General features: G+C 45.1%; 1 protein-coding gene across 1 annotated transcript in view; it reads left to right on the top strand.

Annotated features, from left to right (window-relative positions):
• AFAP1L2 (actin filament associated protein 1 like 2) overlaps positions 1 to 26,952 on the top strand; it is a 269,917-nt gene that overhangs the window by 122 nt on the left and 242,843 nt on the right. The window lies entirely within an intron of this gene.

The following is a 26,952-nucleotide window of genomic DNA, read 5'->3' as shown; positions in this document are numbered from 1 at the left end:
CTCAGCTTAGCACTGACAGAAACAGAGAGAAGACATACACAAGTAGAGACAGGGCGAGGTGGATGGACAGAAGGGGAGAGATACTGGCAGAAGGTGCACTGGCCGAGACAGAGAGAGGCAGAGAGAGAGATTGGCCGAGGTAGGGAGAGGAGGGGAAGTGGGAGAGAGAAGGAGAAGAGATGAAGTGGGAGAGGAGTGACTCAGGAAGAGAGACTGGCCGAGATGAGGAGATGCAGTAGCAGAAAGAGACAGGGGGAGAGAGTGGCCGAGACAGGGAGAGGAGATGCAGTGGCAGAGAGAAACAGAGAGAGAGAGACTGGCAGAGGTAGGGAGAGGAGGTGAATTGGAAGAGAGAGAGTGGCCGACACAGGGAGAGAGAAGGCAAAGAGATGAAGTGGGAGAGTAAGTGAGTCAGGAAGAGAGACTGGCTGACAGTGACAAGGAGAGGAGATACAGTAGTAGAAAGAGACAGGAGATGCAGAAGTAGAGAGAGATAGGGAAAGTGGTCGAGACAGGGAGAGAAGGATGTGTATACTATGGACATAAAGGGAGAGATACTGGCGGAAAGAGTAGTGAAGAAGGTGCACCGGACAAGACAGGGAAAAGAGATGTAGTGGCAGAGAGATAAACTGGCAGAGAAAATGCAATGGCAGGGGTAGATAGAGAGACTTGCCGAGACAGGGAGAGGAGATGTAGTGGCAGAGAGGGAGAGTGAGAGAGACTGACTGAGACAGAGAGAGAGGAGATGCAGTGGCAGAGAGAGAGAGAGATTGTCCCAGACAGGGTAAGGAGAGAGGGAAAGAGACTGTCCGAGACAGAGAGAGAGAGGAGATGCAGTGGCAGAGAGAGAGAGGGGGAGAGAGACTGTCCGAGACAGAGAGAGAGGAGATGCAGTGGCAGAGAGAGAGGGGGGAGAGAGACTGGCTGAGACAGGGTGAGGAGACAGAGAGACAGGGAGAGAGACTGGCCGAGACAGAGAGAGAGGAGATGCACTGTCAGAAAGAAGGGGGTTCGCTGTCAGACTGTGGTGATGTCCCTTTGTGCAAATAGTAATGAACACTACAAGTTACTAGTTCCTCCCCCTGAGCCCCTCTGCTCCTCTAAATCCCCCTTACCCTGGACGATGTGGGGAGAACAGAGTTCGCTTGAGTGCAGGGCTTTTATGGGGTGGGGGTGGAGGGTCGGATAACTTTTGCCATTCTATGGTAGAGCCAGGAGAGAGGTGTTGGAAGACAAAGAGTTAAGTAAGGATAACACTACCCCCCCCCCCACCTCTCAACTGCACATTTTTCATCCTTAGAATAAAATTGGAAGGGGAAAGGAAGAGGTTAACCTCAGTCTCGGCACCTGCCTTAAAGGGGCAGCGCTGCTCTATGGGGGACATTTGCTAAGACGAGGTAAAATTCTACAGAGGCACAACCCGGGCTGGGCTTCTTTCTTGAGCTCGTTGCATTCTCTTGCAATGTGCTCTGTTGTTTCTTTCTTTATGGGGGTAAGTCTATGCGTTTGGGGGCAAATTCTAGACTTGATTAACTGGTGCCAATAATCGGCACTGATCACCTCATAATTGGCATTGATTGGACTTGCCTAACTTGAAAAGTGTGATTCTGTAAAAAGCAGGTGTAGTCCAAAGCGCCTACCTAAAAGTGGGCGTAGTTCATGGGCGTGTTTTCGAGTTAGGCGCCGTTGTGCGTTTAATAGGCGCAGGCTTTTAGGCCACGAGAACCCTGGCATAAATATAGTGCGCCAAACGTTTATGGAATCGCGCTTTGTGCCGCAGTAGTCAGCGCCAATTGGTTAGGCAATGTCGGTGGCGTAGCGAGGTTGAGAGGCGCCCGGGGTGGGGGTGCCCCCTCCCCTGCCCTGTTCTCCACCCCATCCGCTTCTTCCCCGCCCTCTCCTGTCGCGCACACGCGCCCCTTCCCGTTCCCCGTACCTCTTTAATGCTCCCAGGACTCCCGGCAACTTCAAGCTGCTGCTTGTGCCAGCGTTGGCTCTTCTTCTGATGTCAGTTCCTAGGTGTGGGTTCAGGAAGTGATGTCAGAGGAAGATCTGACGCTGGCGCAAGCAGTAGCTTGAAGTTGCTGCTCACGCCGGGAACGTTAAAGAGGAAAAGGAAGGGGTACATGCACATGGTTGTGGATGGGGTGGCAGGGAAGGAGGACGGGTGCTGGTGCCCCCACAAGATGGTGCCTGGGGTGAATTGCCCCTCCCCCCATACTATACCACTAGGCAACATATAGAGAATAGAGGCTTTCTGCCTCTAAAGTATGTCTTCAAGGTATAGAGGAGTGACAATATTGCTCATACCAATGCTCGTGAGTTAGAAGTCAAGCCAAGAAGAAGGCACATGCTTATTATTGTTTATACAGGGGTGTGATTTGAGTGGAAGAAGGGCAGGACCGCAACTTATTACAGTGGCGTAGAAGGGGGGGGTGTCTTGGTGGGGGGCACTTGTACCTCTCCTTCCCTGCCCTTCCCCACTGCTCACACCTTCCCTCCCCACCCCTGTGCCTCCAACTCTTCACCGGCTTGAGTGGCAGCTCCAACCCGCTTCTCGTGTTGGCCTCGGCTCTCCCTCTGGAGTGGGACCAGGAAGTGACATCAGAGGGAGAGCCGAGGCTGGGCTGGGCGGCAGGTGGAGATGCAGCTCGAGCCAGCAACGTTAAAGAGGTGTGGGTGAAGGAAAGGGGCTCATGAGCGGCGGAGGGGCAAGGAGCAGGGGGGTGGGAGGCAAAGAGGGTGGGGAGCCTCCTACTCTCGCTATACCACTGAACTTCTATGTGGATTTTCTAAAATACGCGTGCACGTGTACATCCAAGGTACCTCCTTCAGAACAGGTGTGTGTGTGTGCATTGCTTCCTGGCTGATCAGGGGAATTAATCTCCTCAGGGTTAAAATGGGAATTAGAGTGAAAAGCTGGAAGGTCCTGCGGCAGCTTAGGCCCCCTTTTATCAAGCTGCGTTAGGGTTGCTTTTTTTTTTTTTTTAATTCCTACGAGCGTCACAGTTTTTCCCATAGTGCCTAGCGATACAAAAAAAAAACCCTAATGCGGTGTAATAAAAGGGGACCTTAATTTGCCACAAACGTTCCCCTTTGGTTAAAACTGTTGCCAGGGCTTGTTGCTGACCAGGAATACGTATTTGAAGGATTTTGGAAAGTCAATCTATCTGTTCACGCCACAGACCTAGCAAAGAGCGCAACCAGATACCTGAAAGTGGAGAAAATCTCAGAGGAGGTCTAGGAAAAATCAGGAGAGGGAGTGGCAGAGAGAAAAACCCGGAAAGTGGAGTCTGCTTTATGTTTGCAGTAATTTTGTGCTGCTAAAGGGAATTGGACTTTCTAAGGAGATAACGGACTCACCTCAACTGTACCAGCCGGCGGCTATTTGGTACCTTAGTATTATAGCAGTCTATACGGTATGGCCTGCAGAAGTGGAACCAGTTTATCTTGCTTCTGGACGGTAATGATCAAGGGATAGCTGAGAATGTTGGCTGCTTGTCTGTCTTCTGTCCATCCAAAATGTCACTCATCAGAATTTCTAAAGGAATGTTCCTCTGCTTGGTGCGGATGGCAACAGGTCTTTTGTCAACCAGGCAACATAGTATTCTCATCAGCAATTAATGAATGTGCTTACAGTTTTTTGAGACCTTGTGTGTGGTTGAACTGAAAATAGAGAATGACACGGGGACAAATTTGTTCCTGGCCCCGCAGGAACTCAATTTCCCTGTCCCGTGCCAGCGAGTTTTGTCGCTGTCCCTGTCCCCGCCCCATTCCTCTAAGCTCTGCCTTAACCGCACAAGCCTCGGACACTTATGATTTTAAAATGTTTGAGGCTTGTGCAGATGAGGACGGAGCTTAGGCATTGGTGGAATGAGGCATTATGACATCACAGTCTGGTTCTGGAATGTTAGTTATGATTTTAAAGTGTTTGAGGCTTGTTCAGATGAGGACGGAGTTTAGGCATTGGTGGAATAAGACATTATGACATCACAATCTGAGCTCTAGAATGTGGCTACTTATGATTTTAAAAGTGTTTGAGGCTTGTTCAGATGAGGACGGAGTTTAGGCATTGGTGGAATGAGGCATTATGACATCACAATAGTTAAGCTCCGGAACACATTGCCAGAGGATGTTGTAAGAGTGGATAGTGTAGCTGGTTTTAAGAAAGGTTTGGACAAGTTCCTGGAGGAAAAGTCCATAGTCTGTTATTGAGAAAGACATGGGGGAAGCCACTGCTTGCCCTGTATTGGTAGCATGGAATATTGCTACTCCTTGGGTTTTGGCCAGATATTAGTGACCTGGATTGGCCACTGTGAGAACGGGCTTGATGGATCATTGGTCTGACCCAGTAAGGCTATTCTTATGTTCTTAAAGTTGCTACTTCTTGATTTGAAAGTGCTTGAGACTTGTGCAGATGAGGACGGAGCTTGCAGGAATGGGGCAGGGGCAGGAAAAGAACTTGCGGGGACGGGATAGGAAAATGAGTTCCCGTGGGGACAGGGAGAAATTTGTCCTCGTGTCATTCCCTGACTGAAAAGCCATTGTCCACAGATCTGGGATAAGAATATGTTGTGAGATTCTTAGTTGGGCTCTCTGTCCTGACCACAACTTAATCAGTTTGATTTTCAGGATATCCAAAATAAATATGCATAAAATAAATTGCATATGTTGAAAGACCCAGTATATGTAGATTTATCTCATGTATATTCCTAGCTCTGAGGTCTCCAGGACCAGTTTGAGAAGCTCTTTGCACTCCCACCTTGCTCAATGACCTCATCATGCAGCCACAGAAGAAGACTGTGACATCACAATCAATGCTTTGGTGAATAAGTATGATGTCATATGCCTAGGCTTATAAATTCAGTGTGTGATGCAGGAATGGGGGTAGTTGTGTAGCACGTTTCCAGGTCGTGCTGCATCTGTGTGGAAAGAACCGACATTTCTGCCATCATGCTGTGACTTTAATCAGGATATGCTGTCTGCAGTGTATCTTTATAGATAATGGATTCATGGACCTGATTGAGAACAGGGTCATGGATTTGAATTTTGGCAGACCAAGTTTTGGGGCCAAAATTCAAACTTTGACCTCCAACGAACTTTCCTGCCAAAATTCAAATTTCTCGACCCACAGACTGCCCTGTTCTCAATCAGGTCCGTGAACCCACTATATATATATATATATATATATATATAAAGCCACACTGCAGATCTCAGCATACCCAGCATGATGGCTGAAATGTCGGTTCTTTCTACACAGATGCGGCAAGACCTGGGAAACAGCAGCAATCATGACACCAGTCGTGGAAGCCTAAGAGAACATAGCATCACTTCTGTCAAAGGGAACGGAAAAACGGGAGCAATCTGATTCCTGGTCAAGATAACTTTATTAACTAACCAAATAGGGGGTTTAAAGGATAACTTATAAATACTTATATTCAACCATTTTTCTTTTTGCACAGAAAGTGCTTTGAATTCTTAATAATTCAGTTTTTCATCATTATTTTTTGTATTTACCATCATTTGATTTAAAGATAGAACTTGTCCCTATAATTAATAATGAGGTTGAACAAGCTTTTATTAGTTACTAGTTGTTTAGCCCGTTACATTAACGGGTGCTAGCAGCCCTTCTCCCTTACTTTTACCTCCTCCCTGTCCAGCAGCACCCCCACCCATTCCCTGCTCCCCCTATATAGCAGTAGCCCTTCTCCTTTTATCTCCCCCTGTTCAGCATCACCCCATTTCCAGCTCCCCATATCCAGCAGTAGCTCTTCTCCTTTGCAGGAGCCCTTCTCCCTTCCTTTTACCTCCCCCCCTCCCCTGTCTAGCAGCACCTCTTCCCTGCTTCCCCTATCCAGCAGTAGGCCTCCCTTCCTGTTACCTCCCCCCCAGAATCACCTCTTCCCTGCTCCTCCTGTCCAGTCTGGTGATCTGCAGCCATCAGGCTGGCTCCTGCAGGGAGTCTAGTTCCTGTCCGGTCCCCGCCAGGCGTGCAAGCCTGCTCCGCCCCCTCCCGACCTGCCGGGAGTATTTGAATTAGACCTGACGGTTCCTGTTGAGGGAAGCACTCCTCACCGGACTCAGTGGTGAACTCCAGCCATCGGGCCGACATCCGCCTTGGTTTTTTTTAGTTGAAAGACGCGGTGGTGGCTCCTCTCACGATCCCCACCTGCGTCGGAAGTCCGACGCAGGCGGGGATCGTGAGAGTAGCCACCGCCGCGTCTTTCAAAGAATCGTAAGCCGCGCATGCGCACTTCCTATGTGTCGCTACAGCTCACGGAAAACCGGCACACACTTAGGAAGTGCGCATGCGCGGCTTACCATTTTATTATATTAGATGACAGGGGTTGCCATCCAACACATAACCAACAATTGGAAAAATTACAGAAACCTTAGTTATACATTTTGGTGGAATACATTATGCCATATATTTAAAATGGAACGTGCAATAGCAGTACAAAGAGGGACTTATACTAAATTTATAAAAATATGGGGGCCATTGGCAAAATATTGTAGTGAATAGTCAGCACTTCTTCTCTTCTCCTTTTTCGGGGTTTTTTTTTTGTTTTTTTTTAGCACACTAAAGGGGGGAGGGAGTTGGAAATAATGTTACATATTATGTTATACTATGATATATAATATATGTATATTTTTTATTGAAAATATGATGAAGGGTGGGTGGTAGGGGGGGTTATTGATTTTACCAGATGTTTATATGGCAGATATCAAAGTGCTATTCTGGAATAATTTGTTGTAATATACTCTTTTGTGCACTTGTTGTTTAATTTGAAAACGAATAAAGAATTATATATTTTAAAAAAAAAGTATAAAATTGGGTGAAAAAAAAAAATAAAAAAAATAATGAGGTTGAAGTTAGAGAATGACATGGTGACAAAATTCATCACCGTTCCCGTCCCCGCGGATAACCGCGGGAAATAATCCCATGTCATTTTCTAGTGTCTATTTCAACCTCGGTCCTTCTACACCAGCATTCTTCAAAGCAAAGCTTGCGGGTCAGCGGTTGTGGCCATTCATACTCTGATTCTTATGGGAGCCAAGGATAATGAAGCCATTGTGACATCACTGATGTGATTGGTTCTTAGGCGCTGGTGGAATGAGGCATTATGACATCACAATATCTGCTCTGGATACCAGAGACTGTCATTCTGTAGCGTCTGTTTCAACCTCAGTCCTTCTACACCAGCATTCTTCAAAGCAAAGCTTGTGGGTCAGTGGTTGTGGCCATTCATACTCTGATTCTTATGTGAGCCAAGGATAATGAAGCCATTGTGACATCACTGATGTGATTGGCTCTTAGGCACTGGTGGAATGAGGCATTATGACATCACAATATCTGCTCTGGATACCAGAGACTGTCATTCTGTAGTGTCTGTTTCAACCTCGGTCCTTCTACACCAGCTTTCTTCAAAGCAAAGCTTGCGGGTCAGTGGTTGTGGCCATTCGTACTCTGATTCTTTCCTCTCTCCTTAAAGAATGACATGAAGATGGTTTCCCGCGGTTATCTGCGGGGACGGGAACGGTGATGAATTTTGTCACCGTGTCATTCTCTAGTTGAAGTATCATAAGTATGCATGAATCTCAGTAAAGAGACCTCTTATAACTTGGATCTTATTTCAAGTCTTCAGTTCTACAAATTTTGAAGACAAGTGGCACAACAGCAACACAGTCCCCCGAAGAAGGCTTTATTAGCTGAAACGCTCATGGTCCCCCAACGTTGGCTCTGGCTGGGAAGCCAATAAGATAAGTGTTGTTGCTTTTCTATCAAGTACATAGTTTAGATAACTCATAATTGACAAAGAAAAATTGGTACTCTCCTTCAGTTAGTTATATTTTTTAATAAATATTTCAATTAATAAGTTAATAATAAAAACTGTAGGGTAGGTAGGAGGTTGTGAAGTATATGATTATATCACATGCATTCAGAATGAAGACTTGAAATAAGATCCAAGTTATAAGAGGTCTCTTTACTGAGATTCATGCATACTTATGATATACAAAAAATAATGATTAAAAACTGAATTATTAATAATTCAAAGCACTTTCTGTGCAAAAAGAAAAATGGTTGAATATAAGTATTTATAAGTTTCCTTTAAACCCCTTATTTGGTTAGTTGGTATATACTTACTAGTGGTATATACTAGTGGGCTGGATAATCTATAAATTGATCCGTACATGTTAGTTCAAGATAACTTTATTGGCATGACAATTATTATACACGTGTTGCCGAACTGATATATTTACTGGCAGATAAAGAGAAAAAAAAGTAACAGGTCAGTAGCATAAAGTTATGTACAGAGGAGCGGTCCAAACCAAGAATTGCAGGGTTCTGGTCTGCATCGTCTCTGGTTAGTTCATATTTCTTGCCTGGTGGCAGGATAAAATATATTTCACTGCATTAGCCACTCTTTCCCCCAGGTTTTCACTTTTCCCTTCCTAATGTTCTTTCCATTTATGGCTCTCCTCTGTACTTCAGAGCATTGAATTGTAGTTTTGTCCCTTTTTACCTTGTGTATTGGTTAGTCTGTAAGTCTGTTGGTTTAACCCATTATTTTAAATTTTAAATGGTATGTCTAAATATATGCTTATATTTTTTATTAATGTTGTATCTCGCTTAGTAAAACTAAATAAGCGATTTATCAAACTAAAATAAAACTTGGAACTTGATTCTATTGAGCTTTTCCTGCTCATTCTTTTGTAAGACGTCTTGGATTTTCTCTGTAAGTTTTGGGAAATTTGTATCTCTCAATGTCTTTGTATTTGTCCCCAATGCACTATTTCTCCAGCATTGCATTGAATACAAAGCCTGGCTTCTTAGGGTTTCCAGGTCAGCTTTAAGCATTCCTGTTTTTCACTTTCTGATGTTGCCACCCTGAGAATGGATTTGAGATCAGCGGGTCATAAATTCGCATGGATCAAAACGAAACCTTTCGGTGATTGTTCCTTCCAGTCTCCTGCTTTAACTTCCGTTTCCTAAGAGTCAAGTAAGGCTCCGAGAACATGTGCTACTGAGGACAGGGTGATCAGAGGGGCTGGCTGGGAATGTCAGTCCATTGTCCGATGGTTCTGGGTGCAGAATGAACACAGTCTAAAATCCATACTGACCTTTATTTCTGTATAGCAACAAAATGTGGGAAAAAAAACAGGTACAGGGATTTGTAACAGCAGCTGGAAACTTTACTGTCTACCTCTTGATTTTGTCAAGAGACACTTCTAAATGAGGTCTGCTCCTCTGGGCTTCAATTGCCCCAAAACCCCTGTTCCTTTTCTTGTGTGTTAGCTGTGAGTTATCCAGGGACACTGATACTTGGTAAAATAGAGTTCTGGCCACCTTTAGAGAAAGTCTTAAGCTGACAGAACTTGGGGACCCTCATTATTGGGGTTACCAGACGTCCAGATTCCCTCTTCTTTGAGGACATGTCCGGGGGTCCAGACGGCTTTTCAAAGCCCAGCGCTTTTTCCGGGTTTTGAAAAGCTTCCAGCTAGCAGCGACGTCGGGACGGCATCACACCAGCCCATGCGCAGATGCCTTCCCGACAAGTGAACAGGTTGAGGGGGTGGGGCTGGGGGCAGAATGGGGTGGGGCCGGGCAGAACGGAGTGGGCCTGGGAGCGGGGGCCATGGGTCTGAATTTTCATTCCCGAAAATCTGGTAACCCTACTCATAAGCTAAAGTATTTATATTTTGAGTTGTGAGGTGCCGGGGTAGGGCATGGGCAGAGAAAATATTGTGCCCACACCATTTGGGCGGAGCCCACCTAAAATTGTCTGTCTGGCGATGAGGCTGTTCTTTCTTTTGCTGAAAATCCATTGCCACTCTGGTCCCAAAATAATATTTCCAATTAAGTAGTTCTAGATATCAAATCACACAGATCAGGCCGCTAGACTCACTAATGACCTTCCGCAGAGCAGTAAAGACCTTCCTCTTCCGCCAATCGGGCCATTAAAAACTGCCTCCTCAATAGACTTCTCCTCGTACTCTTCCCTATGACCAGTCTGGTCTCTAGAATAAGCTCCGTTATTGTCTACTGTAACCTATTTGTTGTCATGACTAGTCTGTCTTCAAACGATTGTGAATGTCTACTTGGAACCCGTTCTGAGCTTCTGGGAGAGCGGGATAGAAATGGAAATAAATAAATAATATAAAGAGAAAGAAAAAGAGAGTGAGAAAAGAGAAAGGGAAAAAGAGAGAGAAACCGAAAGAGGAAGAGAAAGGGAAAGAGAAAGAAAGGGAGAGAGAAAGAGAGAGCGAGAAAGAGAGAGAGAGAGAGAAAAAGCATCCAAGCTACGCCTATACACCCCTAACCACCCCCTCCGCTCTAAAGCAGAACAAAGACTCAGCATTCCCGCAGGGAGATCCCTCCAAATGAGTATGGCGTACAAAAGATCCTACAGCCATTTCTTACCTCAGCTATGGAACTGACTACCCACAGAGATCAGGTCGCTTGACTCACTAATGACCTTCCGCAGAGCAGTAAAGACCTTCCTCTTCCGCCAATCGGGCCATTAAAAACTGCCTCCTCAATAGACTTCTCCTCGTACTCTTCCCTATGACCAGTCTGGTCTCTAGAATAAGCTCCGTTATTGTAACCTATTTGTTGTCATGACTAGTCTGTCTTCAAACGATTGGGAATGTCTACTTGTAACCCGTTCTGAGCTTCTGGGAGAACGGGATAGAAATTGAAATAAATAAATATTGGATTTCTCTGGTTATTTCAGAAAAACTGGATCTATCCAAAAGCCCAGCTGCCCATCCCTTCTGCAAGAAAGTCATTTTTAGGAATGGGGGGGGGAAGGCATTCGATAAAAAATTCAGTGTCTCTGTACTGTTCTAACCTGAGGAAGAAGGTTCTGGCCTTTAACGCTAATCAAAATGTATTGCTAGCCCAGTAAAAAAAAAGTATCATCTTATTTTTCTTTTTGCTTTGTTTCTGTTTATTACATTTAAAGTGGTCTTTAAAATAATGAGTGAAGTGGAAAGGGTAGACATGAATCACTGGTTCACTCTTTCCCAAAATACTAGGACTGGGGACATGCGATGAAGCTACTAAGATTTAAAACAAACCAGAGAAAATATTTCTTCATACAATGTGTAATTAAACTCTGGAATTCGTGGCTGGAGAAAGTTTTAAAATCAGTTAGCTTTGCGGGGTTTAAAAAATGTTTGGATAATTTCCTAAAAGAGAAATCCTTAGGCCATTATTGAGATGGCTTGAGGTAAACCACTGCTTATTCCTAAGATAAGCAGCATAAAATCTGTTTTACTACTTGGGATTTAGCTAGGTACTTGGGACCTGGGTTGGCCACTGTTGGAAACAGGATCCTGGGAAGGTTTAGAACAAACGCCAGGAAGTTCTTTTTCACCCAGAGGGTGGTGGATACATGGAACGCGCTACCGGAGGATGTGATAAGCAGAAGCACGCTACAGGGCTTCAAAGAAGGTCTGGATAGGTACCTGGAGGACAAAGGGATTGAGGGGTACAGATAGGAAGTAGAGGTAGGTAATAGGGATAGGATTAGAGGATTAGAGGCAGTTACAAAATTAGTCAGGGACACTGTTCAGGCAATTAGGCCTGATGGGCCGCCGCGGGTGCGGACCGCTGGGCGAGATGGACCTCTGGTCTGCCTCAGCGGAGGCAACTTCTTATGTTCTTATGGGCTTGATGGACTTTTGGTCTGTTCCAGTACAGCAGCTCTTATGTTCTTATGTAAGCCAAGTCTAGGACAATCAAGCCATTGTGACATCACTGATGAGATTGGCTCTTAGGCATTGGTGGAATGAAGCATTATGACATCACAATCTCAGCTCTGGAATGTTGCAGCTCTTTGGATTTCTGCCAGGTACTTGGGACCTGGGTTGGCCCTGTTGGAAACAGGATTCTGGGCTTGATGGACCTTTGGCATGTCCTTGTAGGGCAGTTTTTATGTTCGTATGACTAAGATGGCAAGCACCCCAACTGAAGCCTTCTGAAGATGGTCAACAGTTTTTTTCATTCACCAGTAGGGCAGCTTCCACGATCACATCATTCCATATGGTTTTGTCCACTGTGCCTTCTGTGGCAACAAGAGAAATGACCTTAGAAGCCAGCACCTAATCTGGGGCAGATCTCCCTCCTCCCTCAGTTTTAAAGCTCCATGGTCACTGAGACCTCCCCTAAACTCTTTACAAAGTGGCCACGGCCTCTACACAGCACTTCACATGTTAATGTCTAGCAATGCAGAACCCCACATGCTCTGGCCATGTACACACGTGATTTGGGATTTGCAGAAAACTCTCAGCTGGTGCATTCCTGGAGCAGTGGGCGGGCTGCAGGGCTGGGCCTGCTTTCGTTTCAGGCTCCTCGCCTCTCTACAGAAACCAGGAAAAACTGCAGGATGCCTCCTGGTCCTGTTGAAGATGACTTCACCTTGTCCTGTAGTGACAGCTGTGGGAGAAGAGCCGGGGTGGAGGGAGGAGCCCAGCTAGGGAAAGGAGTGGGAGACTGGCCAGGCTGTCACTCTCTCCCTCTCATGGGACTGCATTCGGTGGAATCTCAGCATTCCCAAATAGCTCTCGGCTTCTTTTCCTGGTCCTTTGACAAGGGGTTTATGGACTTTCCCAGCATATGCAGGGCTTGCCACTGTCAGCTGTAAATTAGGAAACATAAACCCTGGATTCTACGTAATCGGCCTGCCATAAACTACTGATCTGCTAGGCCCAGAGTCTAGATAAAAACTATTAGGTAAGCCCAAGTTTGAAAACTCACACCTCCATGAATTCTAGTATCTTTCAAGTCTAGCATTGTGAGATCAAATCTCAGCACTGCTCTTTGTCACCCTGGGCAAGTCACTTAATCCAACATTGCCAGGGCAGGATTAACCAATAGGTCAAGTAGGCACATGCCTAGGGCCCGAAATGGTCAGGGGGGTCCGATGAAGGAGGGCATCAACATTGGTTTTTCCAAACGGCGATGGGCCCCTCTGGCATCGATCGGGTACGCGGGCCCCCCCCCGGATCGGCAATGCAGCCCCCCCCCCTCGATCAGCAATGCAGCCCCCTGCCCCATCGACGGAAAGTAAGACAAGCAAGCAATGCGGGTAAGAAAGGCAACGGGAACTGTAATTGTGCAAGCGGTGCTGCTTGCCCAAAGCTTCCCTCTGACGCAGTTTCCTGTTTCCGCCTGGGCGCATGGTGGAGTGGGGCGGGGCAGGGGGTCCCAGTGTACTTGTGTGCCCAGGGGCCCTCGACGAATTAATCCTGCCCTGTCCATTGCCCCTTGGGATCTTTTCCAGATAAGCCCCGCCAAAAAGTTAACCCCCACCACCCAAAAAAGATTATAAAAAAGAGGCGCGATCTGTATAAAGTAAAGTGGGGGGTTCCCCCCCATAACCCCCCCGTCGGAGCCCTTAAAAAAATGGCCGACAGTTTATCTTATTTTTTATAATGTTAAGTTTCATATCCTCTTTTTTATAATCTTTTTTGGGTGCTCCGACGGGGGGGGCGTGGGGGGGAACCCCCCCACTTTACTTTATACACATCGCGCTGCGTTGTGGGGGCGTTGTGCTGAGAACTTCACTGGTTAAGGTTGCGTGCGCTGGCAAAAGGTGGTGGGGCTTAACTTTCGGCGCGTGCACTTTTTCCATTAGTGGCCGGGCTTATCTGGAAAAGATCCGCCCCTTGTACTGAAGGTACCTTTTAGGATAAGGCCCTCCTTTAGTAGTGCAGAGACTTGAGCCAGAGACTGAAGAGATTTAAAAAGGCTTTTATTAAACAAGCATATATGCTGGACTTCTGGGCAGAACTGGCTGCATAAACAGAAGACCCTGAGGATCTCGGACACCAAAGTTATATAGGATCCTAACCAGTTCAAACCAGCTCTGACCAAAAGGTAGGAGCAAAGAGAAAAACAAAACCATAAATCCATCCTATAATCTATACATCAATGGCTAGCTAACATCTACATTCCTTTGCCTCCTGGCTGTACCAGGCACTAAGACAGATACATAGAACAGGCCTGCATGCATACGTGATTTCTCAGAGCAGTAAAATGGAGTCACAGGTTGCTGTTTTTAGTTTTACTACCCACTGATCTAAGATGGAGTTTTTCATATACACCGTGACCCAGCTATGTCAGCTAGCTAGGGATCCTTCATTCCCAACTTTTCTTCTGTAGGCTAGCTGACTAGCTGGGTTATGGGAGGTCAGGGCCATCTGTATCAGAGGTGGGGACTGGGTGATAGGAGGAAAGGGCCAGGACTAGGGCGGTGGTACTTTTGTCAATCGTAATCCTAATAGTACGGTTAAGGGTTTTCAATAAACATGGTAACAGGCAAGGAAGAACACAAAATATGACAGAGAATACCAGGAAAATTATGGTGAGGGCTTTAAAGAGTCCCGGTTTGGAGGCCCAATCAGTCAGTGAGTTGAGTCCAAACATATCAGCAGAAAAACCCTTCCAAGTCTGGACAGGAACGTGAGCTAATCTGGTAATTTTATCTATGACCTCTTCAACCACAAATCCTTCATCATCCAGTTGTAGACAGCAGTTGGAGAGATTGAATTTGGCACATACCCCTCCTTCAGCGGCCAATAGATAGTCTAAGGCCAGTCGGTTCTGATAGATGGCGGTACGCATCATAGTGTTCGCTTTGGCCAGGGCTCCCAGGGCCCTAGCTGTTTAATTGGTGATAACTTCTAAAACCGCCTGCAGTCGTATGAGGCGGTTAAGCATGTAGATTGGGGTCCGGTACCCAAACATACCATCATCAGCCCATGTAGCAGGACCGTAGACAGCAATGATGCGCTCCGGGGGCCAAGTGTCTCCCCATTTACCAATTTCCAGGCTTCTTTCAGAACGGGCCCGTTGATCGAATACTGGGACAGCCAGATGTTCTCCTTCGGATAACGGGAGGAGGAAGAAGGCTGGTTTGATAGTGCCCAGAACACAAGTGCCAGTCCAATTTGAGGGTAGAGTGGGGTATGCCGTTTTCCCACAGATCCAGTAGCATCCTTCTGGTGCAGCCCAAGGGGCAGAAGCAGGCAGGTTGAGGTAGACATTTAATGTGGTAGCATTGCCAGTAGTATTCCATTGTCTGGGTATTTTTAACTTAGGATCTCCGGTCCAATAAGTCCATCCGGGCTGAGAGGTACTGTTTTTAGTCCATAAGGATTGGCACTGCAGGTGTCCAACACGAGTGGTAAAGGATGGTCCGAGACGCTGTATGCAGTGTTTTGCCAGAATGGAGTTTTTCAGGGGCCAGCTGGGTGCCCCCGCAGACATAACAATTTGTCAGATTTAAGGTGGCTCCTATGGCTTCAGCGAACTGTATGAAAAGGTTGCAGGTGGTGACAGAGGGCACAAAGTCTTGTTGGTCAAGTTTCATATGTTCATAAAAGTTGGGAAACACAATGCTGTGTTGTTCAGGGATCCGGTGTCTCTCAACGAGTTTGATGTGCAAGACAGTACCAGGGTCCGTGCCCTTACCATATATCTGTAGGCCCACAAGATAGCGAGCTTTCCGGAGGCTATCATCGAGGTTCCATTTAAATGGCTGTAGAATAGTGAAATTAAGTGGGTTACAGTTCTGGAGGCCACAGTCAGAGGTAGTCACCACTTTGAATAATATGGCTCGGGTGGTGGGCAGTCGGGTCATACCCCAAGTAGCCCAGGATACACATCTCCAGTAGTTACAGTAGTAGTGTTCGGAAGAACCTTCACAGTGGGACGGCTTCTGTCCCGCCAGGCACATGTATTTATCGTTGTGCATATATTCCCTCCTCCATGCTAGGGCACCACAACATCCAAGGAAGGTGGGGTTCTTGTCCATGGCATGGCAAGCATCAAAGAGGACTGAGGCCGGGACATGGGGATTAGTGACCAGGGTTTGTTGAATCAGGGGGCCCTGATCCCAGACTGACCTGACCTCTATCCAAGTATCCCTATTAGTTGCTTTGGGGTCGAAACAGATCTGTGAATCTCCATTATTACATATAGAATATTCAACCTTGTTATATATACATACAGGGGTCACTAATTGACCTTTACACTCATAGTTAGTTTGAAATCTAATAACATTTTCCATTTTGCCCCCATTGTCCACTAGTGCCACACAAGGGGCACACCCAGGCGTGGGAGGGGTAGGGGACATGGACAATGTTGGCAAGACGTAAATCACAAGCAGTAAATATACAACAGAGTTCATATTAAATATCTTGTCAGATCTCCGGATCAGACGTGCGTGATTACTCTTCCAGAGTGTGGGGCAGCCGCGTGATTTTCAGTTGAAGGTCAGTAGGCCCTTTTTCACAAATATACTCAGCAGCGGGCTTCACACGGCTGTAGTGAATCCAAGACTCGTGGCGGGACAATTTGACAGCTGTGGGGGAAGCAAGTAAGACAGTGAAAGGCCCTGTCCAAAGGGGTTTCAGCGGTTCTTTCTTCCATACTTTCAGCCACACTTGATCCCCAGGTTTGTAGAGGTGAACAGGGGTTGTAATTGGTAGCGGGGCTCTAGAAATGACCCAGTTCTGTAATTTCATAATGGTCTTTCCTAGCTGCTTTATCTCTGCGTCTGTGATAGCGTTCCCTATCTGTTCAAGAGACTCGGGGTCTAGACTGACTATCGGCGGGGGTCGGCCATACATGAGCTCAAATGGGGACAACTGATTGCGTTTACCTGGGGTACAGCGGATGCGAAATAGAACAGAAGGGATCAGTTTGGGCCATGGCAGGCGGCTTTCTTCTGCCGCTTTGCCGAGGAGGGTTTTAATAGTTCTGTTGATGCGTTCAACTTGGCCAGAGCTCTGGGGGTGATAGGCCGCATGTAATTTCCAGGTGATTTGCAGAGCCTGAGAGACAGCTTGTGTGACTTGTGATATGTAGGCGGGGCCATTATCGCTGCCAATCACTAGGGGCAGGCCATAGCGAGGGATGATGTCATGGAGTAAAGCCTTTACTATTTCCCTACTTTTCTCTGTGCGCACTGGGTAGGCCTCTGGCCACCCAGTGTGGAAATCAATGAAAACCAGGAGGTAACGGAACCCATGGGAGGGGGGCAAGTGGGTAAAATCTGTAGAGAGGACTTGCATGGGGTGTGAACCGATAGGCTGGTGACCAGGAACGGGGGATCTGACAGAAGAGGGGTTGTGTCGAAGGCAAATGACACAGCGGAGTAGGACATGGGAGATGAGTTGAGAGAGATTCGGGATATAGAAATTCTGTCGGAGAAGAGTGCGGAGGGCTGGGTTACCGGCATGAGAAAAATCGTGTGCACGTTGGACAACAGTGAGGGCCAGGAGTTGTGGAACATACAGGAGGGGTGTGGATGTGTGGGAGGAGGGTATAGTAATCCATCCGGATGGGAGGGTGCAATGGCCAGGTTGCTGCGTGGCCCACTTGCGCTCGGGGTCAGTGTACTGGGGGGAAAGGGAATGAAGGAAAGGTTGAGGGGAGGAAAGGGATAATAGAAGAGGGGGTGTGGGCGGACCTTGGAGGGCCGCCTGGCGAGCCGAGCGGTCAGCCAAGGCATTACCGCGGCTGATGAAATCACGGAGGCGACGGTGGGCTCGGCAGTGCATGATAGAAACTTTGGAGGGTAGCAGGATAGCATCCAAAAGGTCCAGGATGAGTTGGTGGTGTTGGATAGGGGATCCAGAGGAGGTGAGGAAGGAACGCTGGCGCCAGAGGGCAGGGTGGGCATGAACAGCTAGAAAGGCAATTTAGACAGGAAAAAAACAAAAATGCAAAAAGGGAGAGAAAAATCTCCAAAAATGGCCAATGGTATAGTTGGTTTCCCTGGGGTACCCCACAAACCAAACAGATAGACAACACAAAGATTACAGGGCATAAACAAACATAGAAAACAGAAAAGGCGTGAAACTTTTCTTCCAGCTGGCAAGGATTCAGAGCTGAACTTAGATCTGCAGAGAAATGCACAGTTATACAAAAACAAACGTCCATCATAGCACGAATCATAATTGTGTGCACACAGTGGCAAAGTAAAGTGCGATATAACACATGGCATAATAATCACATAATCATAAAAGGCATCTATTAATGGTTACTGGAACATCCGAAAGAGAAAACGTAAGAATGTGATCACTCTGGCTTGGTGCCCTGCCAATTACATTCATAAGGCAGACAGGGACGCAACTGCTAGGGTGTGCTTCAATCTTGAAAAATAAGCAAAACTTACTAGGTACAGTGTACAATGTTAAATATAGAGGTATTCTGAAGTATGGCAATGTCAATTCAAAGGGGAAAAAAAGAAACATGTTAAATGTTAAGTGCAAGGTCATTTCAAGGTTACTGAAAGCAGAACATTGTCCTCCTTCTCTGGGTAGAAAAAGACTCATTGTAACAGGTCCAGAACAGCTCTGTATGTATGACTGCGAAACAAAGAAGAGACATTTTAACGTGACACCACCCATGAGGTCACTTAGCCATGTTCCCTGCAGGCAGACCTGGAACCCTTGTCTGCCACCTGGGTCCCGCTACACTCTGAGGAGTGGGCACTGCTGCAGACTAGATGTAGCTACTTTAGTCTGCACTGTCCTTACATAATAACTACCCCCTGCCTCTGGAGTTTGAGCTACCAAGTTTATTTGAAAGGTATTTCTATTTCCAATTGTATTTAAAATCAGATTGATAATAACACTTTATACAAACATGTATGGGAAGAAAGAATTCATAAAGAACACCAGGATAAAGACACAATACGGGAAAGCAAGGGAGACTATTAGCACAAAAGAAGTAATCTCAATCCATCCGTTATCAATAAAACTCATTCATAAATCCAAGAAAGAATCCAATTCAAATTCTACTGCATATTATTTAAAACCCTACACGGAGACAGCCCATCATACTTGAACAATCGCCTCATCCAAGCACCTAGTACCAGACACAGAAAAACGCACTCCCCATTCATACCCCCCCCCAATCAAGGAAGTCAAAAGAACAAAACTACACGACGGCCTCCTAGCCACTCGAGCCGCAAGACTGGACAACCAGATCTCCAACCTTCTGATGACCACCCCAGACTATAGGACGTTCAGAAAGGAAATAAAAACCATACTTTTCAAGAAATTCCTGAAGCAGCAATAACATCACGACCTCTTAGCAACTCTAAAACTGACATTAGACCTACCCATTACCGCACTAATAATAACAAAAGAACCTCCACTACGACCACCTTTTAATTCTTTTACAAACCACCTCACCCACAACAACACGTTAAATGTTTATAAGATCTACAACTTACCTCTCTAGCTAATCATTGTAACTCTACTTTTTTTAATTAACCTTTTGTAATCCGCCTTGAACCGCAAGGTAATGGCGGAATAGAAATCCCTAATGTAATGTAATGTAATGTAATAAAGGGAAAAAAAAAATAAAAAAGTTGACCACATTACACCGCTATTGATTAAGTCCCACTGGCTACCTATTAGCCACCGAATTACTTTTAAGATATTATTCTTGGTTTTTAAAGTTCTAGCTTTCAATGAGCCTCAATTCATGTCTAGAATGATCATTCCTTATTATGCCCCTCGTTCTCTACGATCATCATCACAAGACTTATTAACTGTACCTTCTTTAAAAATTGTGGGTACAAGAAGAAATGACATGTTTTCTGTTACAGCGCCACAAACGTGGAATGCACTGCTACTGTACATCAGAAAAGAAAAAGATCTTATCTCTTTTATAAAACTCTTAAAAACTTTATTATTTAACTTTGTACTTGTGTCTTAAAATTGTTTGTCCTCTAAAATGTTGTTGTTTTTTTTTAATTGTTCAGCGCTTAGAATGTTTGTATAGGCGATTCATCAAATAATAATAAAACTTGAAACTTGAACTTGAATTATCAAGCCCATGTTTAGCAAATATTTCAATTTTCAGAAAAATATGGATACTTAACCTCTATCATTGTTAGTCTTGTACTTTAAATCCCCCAACACTGGGATACAAAGGCAGAGATGTGCCCAACACAAACCCCACATGTCTGACAAACGGTTGGTTTTTTTTTTTTTTTTTTTTTTTTTATTACCAGCAGACACACTTTGACAACTGCGAGAACACGTAAACTATCTGGCTCAACTTTCTTTAAATTACTCACTGTCTGTAACAAATCCACTGCACGCAACATATATCTAAAATCACAGTCCTTATTCTCGTTCATCAGTGCGAACTCACATTCTTAATTCTGTCTTGATCCACATGCATTTTACCCTGTTAAGCAACTTACGCTATCCTGTCTGCAACTTTCGGCAAAACAATCATGCTGGCTTGCTTTACCAACCTCTCCCAGGTTTCCAACCTAAATGCTATTTCCATCTCCCCGGGTAATTTCTCAACATCACCAATTTCTCGTTCTCTGTGTCTTGTCAGGTGTCCCCAGAGCTTTTGTTTTATTAATTTGACAAGTATGACAAAAAGTTGATTAAATTCCAAATACTAAGCCTTTGACAACAATAAAAATAAGGATGAAGAAAACAATAAAAAATTACAAAAAACCTCAACAAACCCAGAATTAAACATATAAGAAACAGGGGGAAAAAAAGAACTTCAAGGAGGAAAGGAAAGAAGACATAGATGGAAGAAAAACAATAGGGCAAAGGGAAAATGTTTGGGTGTTTGTTTTGTTGCTTTGAATTTATCTAAATGGTGCTAAACCATACGATTAGGAGAGTTAATCCAGTCCAAGCATGACTGTGTCTAGCTAACTAAGTGTTTTGTTTTATTAGTAATCAAACTCAGTTAACATTGATTCTCCATAATTACCCAAATAAAATTGCATTGTATTATATCATCTTCTGCAAGCCTGCCATAACTGGCAGGGTTGAGATGTTACATCTCATGATGAAAAGCAGGACTATGTACGCTATGTATTCCCCCCTCTTGTAAGAAGAAAAAGAGGGTCAGTCGTAAAATGTTTAAGCATGATCTGAAGGGGGTCGATGGTGCTCTGACCCATATTATACAATCTATATATGCACCCAACAAAAGTTCCAATTTCCAGAAACCAGAATCCTATATACCTCTCTGTGCTTCACAACGGATTAAGAAGTTACTAGACAGAAGAGGTAGAGACAGGATAGAGAAGGAATCAACTTCTCACTTACCAAGACAGGTCCGGTACCGGCACAACAAAACCAGGAGCCAGAAATCTCCACCGATTCGTTCCTTCTCGAGGTGCAATCCGTTGTCTTCGACGAGAAACCGTTCCTGGTCAACCACCAGGCTAATGCCGGCTATTACGGGTCTCGTAGGAGGCAAGGTTTGAAATCCTCCGAGGGAGACGATCGTGCCAAACAGGCTCAAGTCTGTAGATCAAGTCCCTGTTCGGCTGCGCCAAATGAAGGTACCTTTTAGGATAAGGCCCTCCTTTAGTAGTGCAGAGACTTGAGCCAGAGACTGAAGAGATTTAAAAAGGCTTTTATTAAACAAGCATATATGCTGGACTTCTGGGCAGAACTGGCTGCATAAACAGAAGACCCTGAGGATCTCGGACACCAAAGTTATATAGGATCCTAACCAGTTCAAACCAGCTCTGACCAAAAGGTAGGAGCAAAGAGAAAAACAAAACCATAAATCCATCCTATAATCTATACATCAATGGCTAGCTAACATCTACATTCCTTTGCCTCCTGGCTGTACCAGGCACTAAGACAGATACATAGAACAGGCCTGCATGCATACGTGATTTCTCAGAGCAGTAAAATGGAGTCACAGGTTGCTGTTTTTAGTTTTACTACCCACTGATCTAAGATGGAGTTTTTCATATACACCGTGACCCAGCTATGTCAGCTAGCTAGGGATCCTTCAGTACAAAATAACTACAGTGATGCCTTGGAATCTGAACTTAATCCGTTCCAGAATCCCGTTGGAGTTCCAAAGTGTTCGAGTTCCAAGACAATTTTTCCCATTGAAAATAATAGAAACTGGATTAATCCGTTCCTGGGTCCCACAAACTCAAATTTTAACAGGAAATACACTGGATTTTAAGGTAAAATATTAACAAATATTCCAAAGCAGCATTCAGATTCTGGGGCAGAAACACAGACATACAGTGTGCAGGGCGTTCGGATTCCGAGGTACCATTGTACCTGAACCTACTGTATATAACCCACTTTGAACGTGTAAGTCTCATTCACTTCCCTTTTGTAATCAATTGTAACAGGCTGCCAAAATGGGCTGTTTTATGCAATTGCATAGAAATAAAACACTCTGGGCCCTTGCGTCAGAAAAGTGCCAATCGGGTGGGGGGGGGGGGGGTTTCTATTATAGGACAATAGACTTGAATTGAAGTTTTTGCTTTTGGAAGTAAATATAAAAATCCGTGTTCTGGGAGGAGCTTTGTCTTCCTCCCTCACAGGGGGGGGGTCCATGGCAAGAGGAAATGAACATCAGTCCATGGATGACCCCACTCTGGGGTCATCAGGAGCTTTGGCACCTTACTCAAAGGAGAAATAAGCACAGGGTTTGCCAGTCTGACCCCCAGCTGCACACTGCAGACTGGACAAGTCTACTTTCAGTGGGAAATACAGAATGACACAGGGACAAATTTGTCCCTGTCCCTGCGGGAACTCAATTTCCCCGTCCCGTCCACATGGGTTTTGTCGCTGTCCCTGCCCCATTCCTGTAAGCTCTGCCTTAACCGCACAAGCCTCGGACACTTATGATTTTAAAGCGTTTGAGGCTTGTGGAGATGAGGGCGGAGCTTAGGCATTGGTGGAATGAGGCATTATGACATCACAATCTGAACTCTAGAATGTTGCCGCTTATGATGCTAAAGTGTTTGAGGCTTGTGCAGATGAGGACAGAGCTTAGGCATTGGTGGAATGAGGCATTATGACATCACAATCTGAACTCTAGAATGTTGCCGCTTATGATGCTAAAGGGTTTGAGGCTTGTGCAGATGAGGACAGAGCTTAGGCATTGGTGGAATGAGGCATTATGACATCACAATCTGAGCTCTAGAATGTTGCCGCTTATGATTTTAAAGGGTTTGAGGCTTGTGCAGATGAGGACAGAGCTTAGGCATTGGTGGAATGAGGCATTATGACATCACAATCTGAACTCTAGAATGTTGCCGCTTATGATGCTAAAGGGTTTGAGGCTTGTGCAGATGAGGACAGAGCTTAGGCATTGGTGGAATGAGGCATTATGATATCACAATCTGAGCTCTAGAATGTTGCCGCTTATGATTTTAAAGGGTTTGAGGCTTGTGCAGATGAGGACAGAGCTTAGGCATTGGTGGAATGAGGCATTATGACATCACAATCTGAGCTCTAGAATGTTGCCGCTTATGATTTTAAAGGGTTTGAGGCTTGTGCAGATAAGGACGGAGCTTAGGCATTGGTGGAATGAGGCATTATGACAACACAATCTGAGCTCTAGAATGATGCTACTTAGGATTTTAAAGTGTCTGAGGCTTGTGCAGATGAGGACGGACCTTGCAGGAATGGGGCAGGGACGGGGTAAAATTTGTCCCCGTGTCATTTTATATTTGGGAGAACATTATAGAAAATTGAATAAATAAACAGTGTGAAAGGTTTCAGCTTCTGATAACCAGAGCTGATATTGTGATGTCACAATGCCTCATTCTACCAATAACAGCCAACCTCATCAGTGATGTCACAATGGCTTAATTGCCCTTTATACCACATTTTGATTTCTAGAGTGGCGCAGTCACTGGGAAACTCCTGCTTTTCTGGGTCATCTTCTGTGCTCCCGCTGAGGAGCCGGGATCTCTCATTGAGTGGCCTCCTTTTCCAGCGGTAGCAGGAGAGTCCTTCCTAACTCGTCATCCTCTCCTGCCGCTGTCCCCGGGATATTTGAGGTGTTTCAATGTCGGACCCTGCCATTTGGGCATCAGCCTCTAGGGTAACCTTCAGCCTCTCTGATCTGAGGCCTGAAACTCGGCGTTGCAAGAAAGCAAACCCATCAGAAGGGGCATAATTTCAGTGAAACACTTACTAAGAAGCACTGCATATCCAATGCAGCTCTCCAGCTCACTCTTCTTCCATCACAGAAGAAATGACCAGGAGGCAAATCTCTTTCATTTTAAAGGAAGCTCTGGAATGAGGGGGGGGGGGGGGGGGGGCCTAGGATGAAGCTGAAAGGAGAAGTCTCAGATGCAACCTGAGGAAATAGGTCTTCATGGAGAAGGTGGTGGACGTGGAACGGCCTCTCGGTGGAGGTGTGGAGGCACATAGGATCTCTACGGGAGAAGGAAGGGATGGTAGGTGGCATGGATGGGCAGACTAGATAGGCCATATGGTCTTTATCTGCCTTCATTGTCTGTGTTTTACGTTTACTGTCCTAGAATGAGAATATTATCTACATATCCAAACGACATTCCTACTCCCACTTCATAATGAGCCACTGGAATCAACTGCCCTCCACAAATCAGATCCCTTGAAGCAGTGGCATACCTAGGCCCATCATTTTTACCCCCCCCCCCGGCCAATCATTTTTTGACCCCCCCCCCCACCCTTAGTACGCCACTGCTATGGTTCAAAAAAGGCTAAGAAACTGGCGGGAGCGGCAAAAGCGTACTTTAAGAACACCCTCCCGATCTGGCTCTATCCCGCCCCCTTCGTTACTCCTCCGGACAGCATTCTCAGCGTTCTCAGCCTAAGTACTTATAGCCAGGTACTCAAACATTTTTCCCTATCGGTCCCGGTGCGCTCACACTCTATCTAATGTACCTGGGTCAATGGGGGATTAAGTGACTTGCCCAAGGTCACAAGGAGCTGTGTGGGATTTGAATCCACAACCTCAGGGTGCTGAGGCTGTAGCTCTAACCACCGTCGAGTTAGGAGAAAAACTTGTACTGTAACTATGGTATATTGTAACCCATTAGCTATATATTATGTGTGTTAACCTGTAACCCTACCCTAAGGACCTGCCGTTACGAAAGATATCTAAATAGAACTCTTGCCTTCCAAGCAGGTCAGCTCAATAACTGGCTGGCTCACATCATCTCACGCACTTCATCCTACTTAAACTTCAGGAAACTACTAAAAACTAACCTTTTCACCCAATTCACACCCTAAGACCCCTATGCCCTACCCCTATGCCCTACCCTGGCCCCTTCTATCTCACCATGTCCTTTACGCAGATTATCTTGACCTTCTTCCCTGTACCATTTATTTTATTTTTGCCATGATTGTACCTATCTCGCTGATTGTACCATTCTTCGCCGATTGTACCACTGTTCTCTGTTTGTACCATTTTTTTTTTCTCTGCCACCTATTTTCTCTGATTGTACCATTGTACCATTTTCGCTGATTGTCCAGCCCTTCTTCGTTGTAAACCGCCTCGAACTACTATGGCTTTGGCGATATATAAGAAATAAAATTATTATTATTATTATTAACCCGTTCTGAACTTGTTGGAGATAACGGATAGAAAATGAATTTAATCAATATACTGCTACCATCGAGACCCGTTGCCCAGGCAGAAGTCAGTGCGGTCGCTTTTAATCCCAGTGCTCCCAAAAATCTAGATAAGAGAATGACGCGGGGACAAAGCGCCCTCGTGGTCTTGTTACGCTCACTGGCTCCCTATTAGCCATCGCATATGGTTTAAGGTTATGCTGCTTATATTTAAAACTTTGTCTTACAACGAACCCCAGTTTATATCAAGAATGCTAATCCCCCACAGTTCTGCGCGTGCACTCAGATCATCTTTTCAAAATCTATTAGTTGTTCCTTCTCTAAAAATAATAGGTACACAAAGATCAGACATGTTTTCTGTAATCGGTCCCCAATGGTGGAACTCTTTGCCTCAACATATCAAAAATGAAGCGTGGGATGAACACAGAAGATTTAGAATCAGAAAATAATATTAAAGATTGAACTAGGCCAGTTACTGGGCAGACTTGTACGGTCTGTGTCTGTGCATGGCCGTTTGGAGGAGGATGGGCAGGGAAGGGCTTCAATGGCTGGGAGGGTGTAGATGGGCTGGAGTAAGTCTTAACAGAGATTTCGGCAGTTGGAACCCAAGCACAGTACCGGGTAAAGCTTTGGATTCTCGCCCAGAAATAGCTAAGAAGAAAAAAAATAAAAAATAAAAATAATTTAAATTGAATCAGATTGGGCAGACTGGATGGACCATTCGGGTCTTTATCTGCCGTCATCTACTATGTTAAAAAATCCTTGAAAACACACCTTCTTAAAGATGCTTTTAACATTTAAACCTTTTTGTCTTTTATGATATATATATATTTTTTTAACTACCCTGTTTCCTTTAGTTTTTTTCCCTTATTTGTCTTTCTCGATATAACAGATACATCTTTTTACCCTCCTCCCCTTCCAACTAATGTTTGTCTTGTCTTAATCTCAATGTTCATGTATTTTGTATTTTTTTTAACTCTATCTTATTTTAAAATTATGTACATCGCTTTGTAAACAGATTCAGCGATTCATCAAATATTTAATAAACCTTGAAACCTTGTCTTATCCCAGTAAACCTGGAGACTGCACAGATCCCTTCTTCAGATATAACACTATGAAGTTAAGAGGACGGCACACTCCGATTCATGAACCGGTTAAATCTCTCCAGAAACCAATCTACAAAAGGTTATCCTAGTGTCTCTGAATAAGAGCATCGGAAAGGCAGAGCTGCCTGCATCTCTTAAAATAGCAACTAACTTGTTTGTCTAGCTTCCTGTTTTGTGCTTATTTATGGGGCTCTTTTTGGTCTATATTTTTATACATATGGTGTTTTTTTTTCCCCAAGTTAAACATTGTTTGCTGCAAAAAGTATACAAAGCTCTTATTAGAGCCGATTCCTTGTCTGAAAACAGAACTTCCAGGATGGGGTGGATCAAGGCTTCATCCAGCCCAGCAACCTGGCAGCGCATGGCTGCCCGACCTGTCCTGGTAACTGCGATGCCAGGCAGGCTTGCAGAAAATCCACAAAGTACGTGCTCATTTGGGCTCATTTGGCAT

This window comes from Geotrypetes seraphini, chromosome 4 (assembly GCF_902459505.1).
Source record: "Geotrypetes seraphini chromosome 4, aGeoSer1.1, whole genome shotgun sequence".
In the NCBI taxonomy this organism is placed as follows: domain Eukaryota; kingdom Metazoa; phylum Chordata; class Amphibia; order Gymnophiona; family Dermophiidae; genus Geotrypetes; species Geotrypetes seraphini.
Note: the sequence above shows the minus strand (reverse complement) of the source record. Positions and strands in the feature narration are given on the sequence as shown.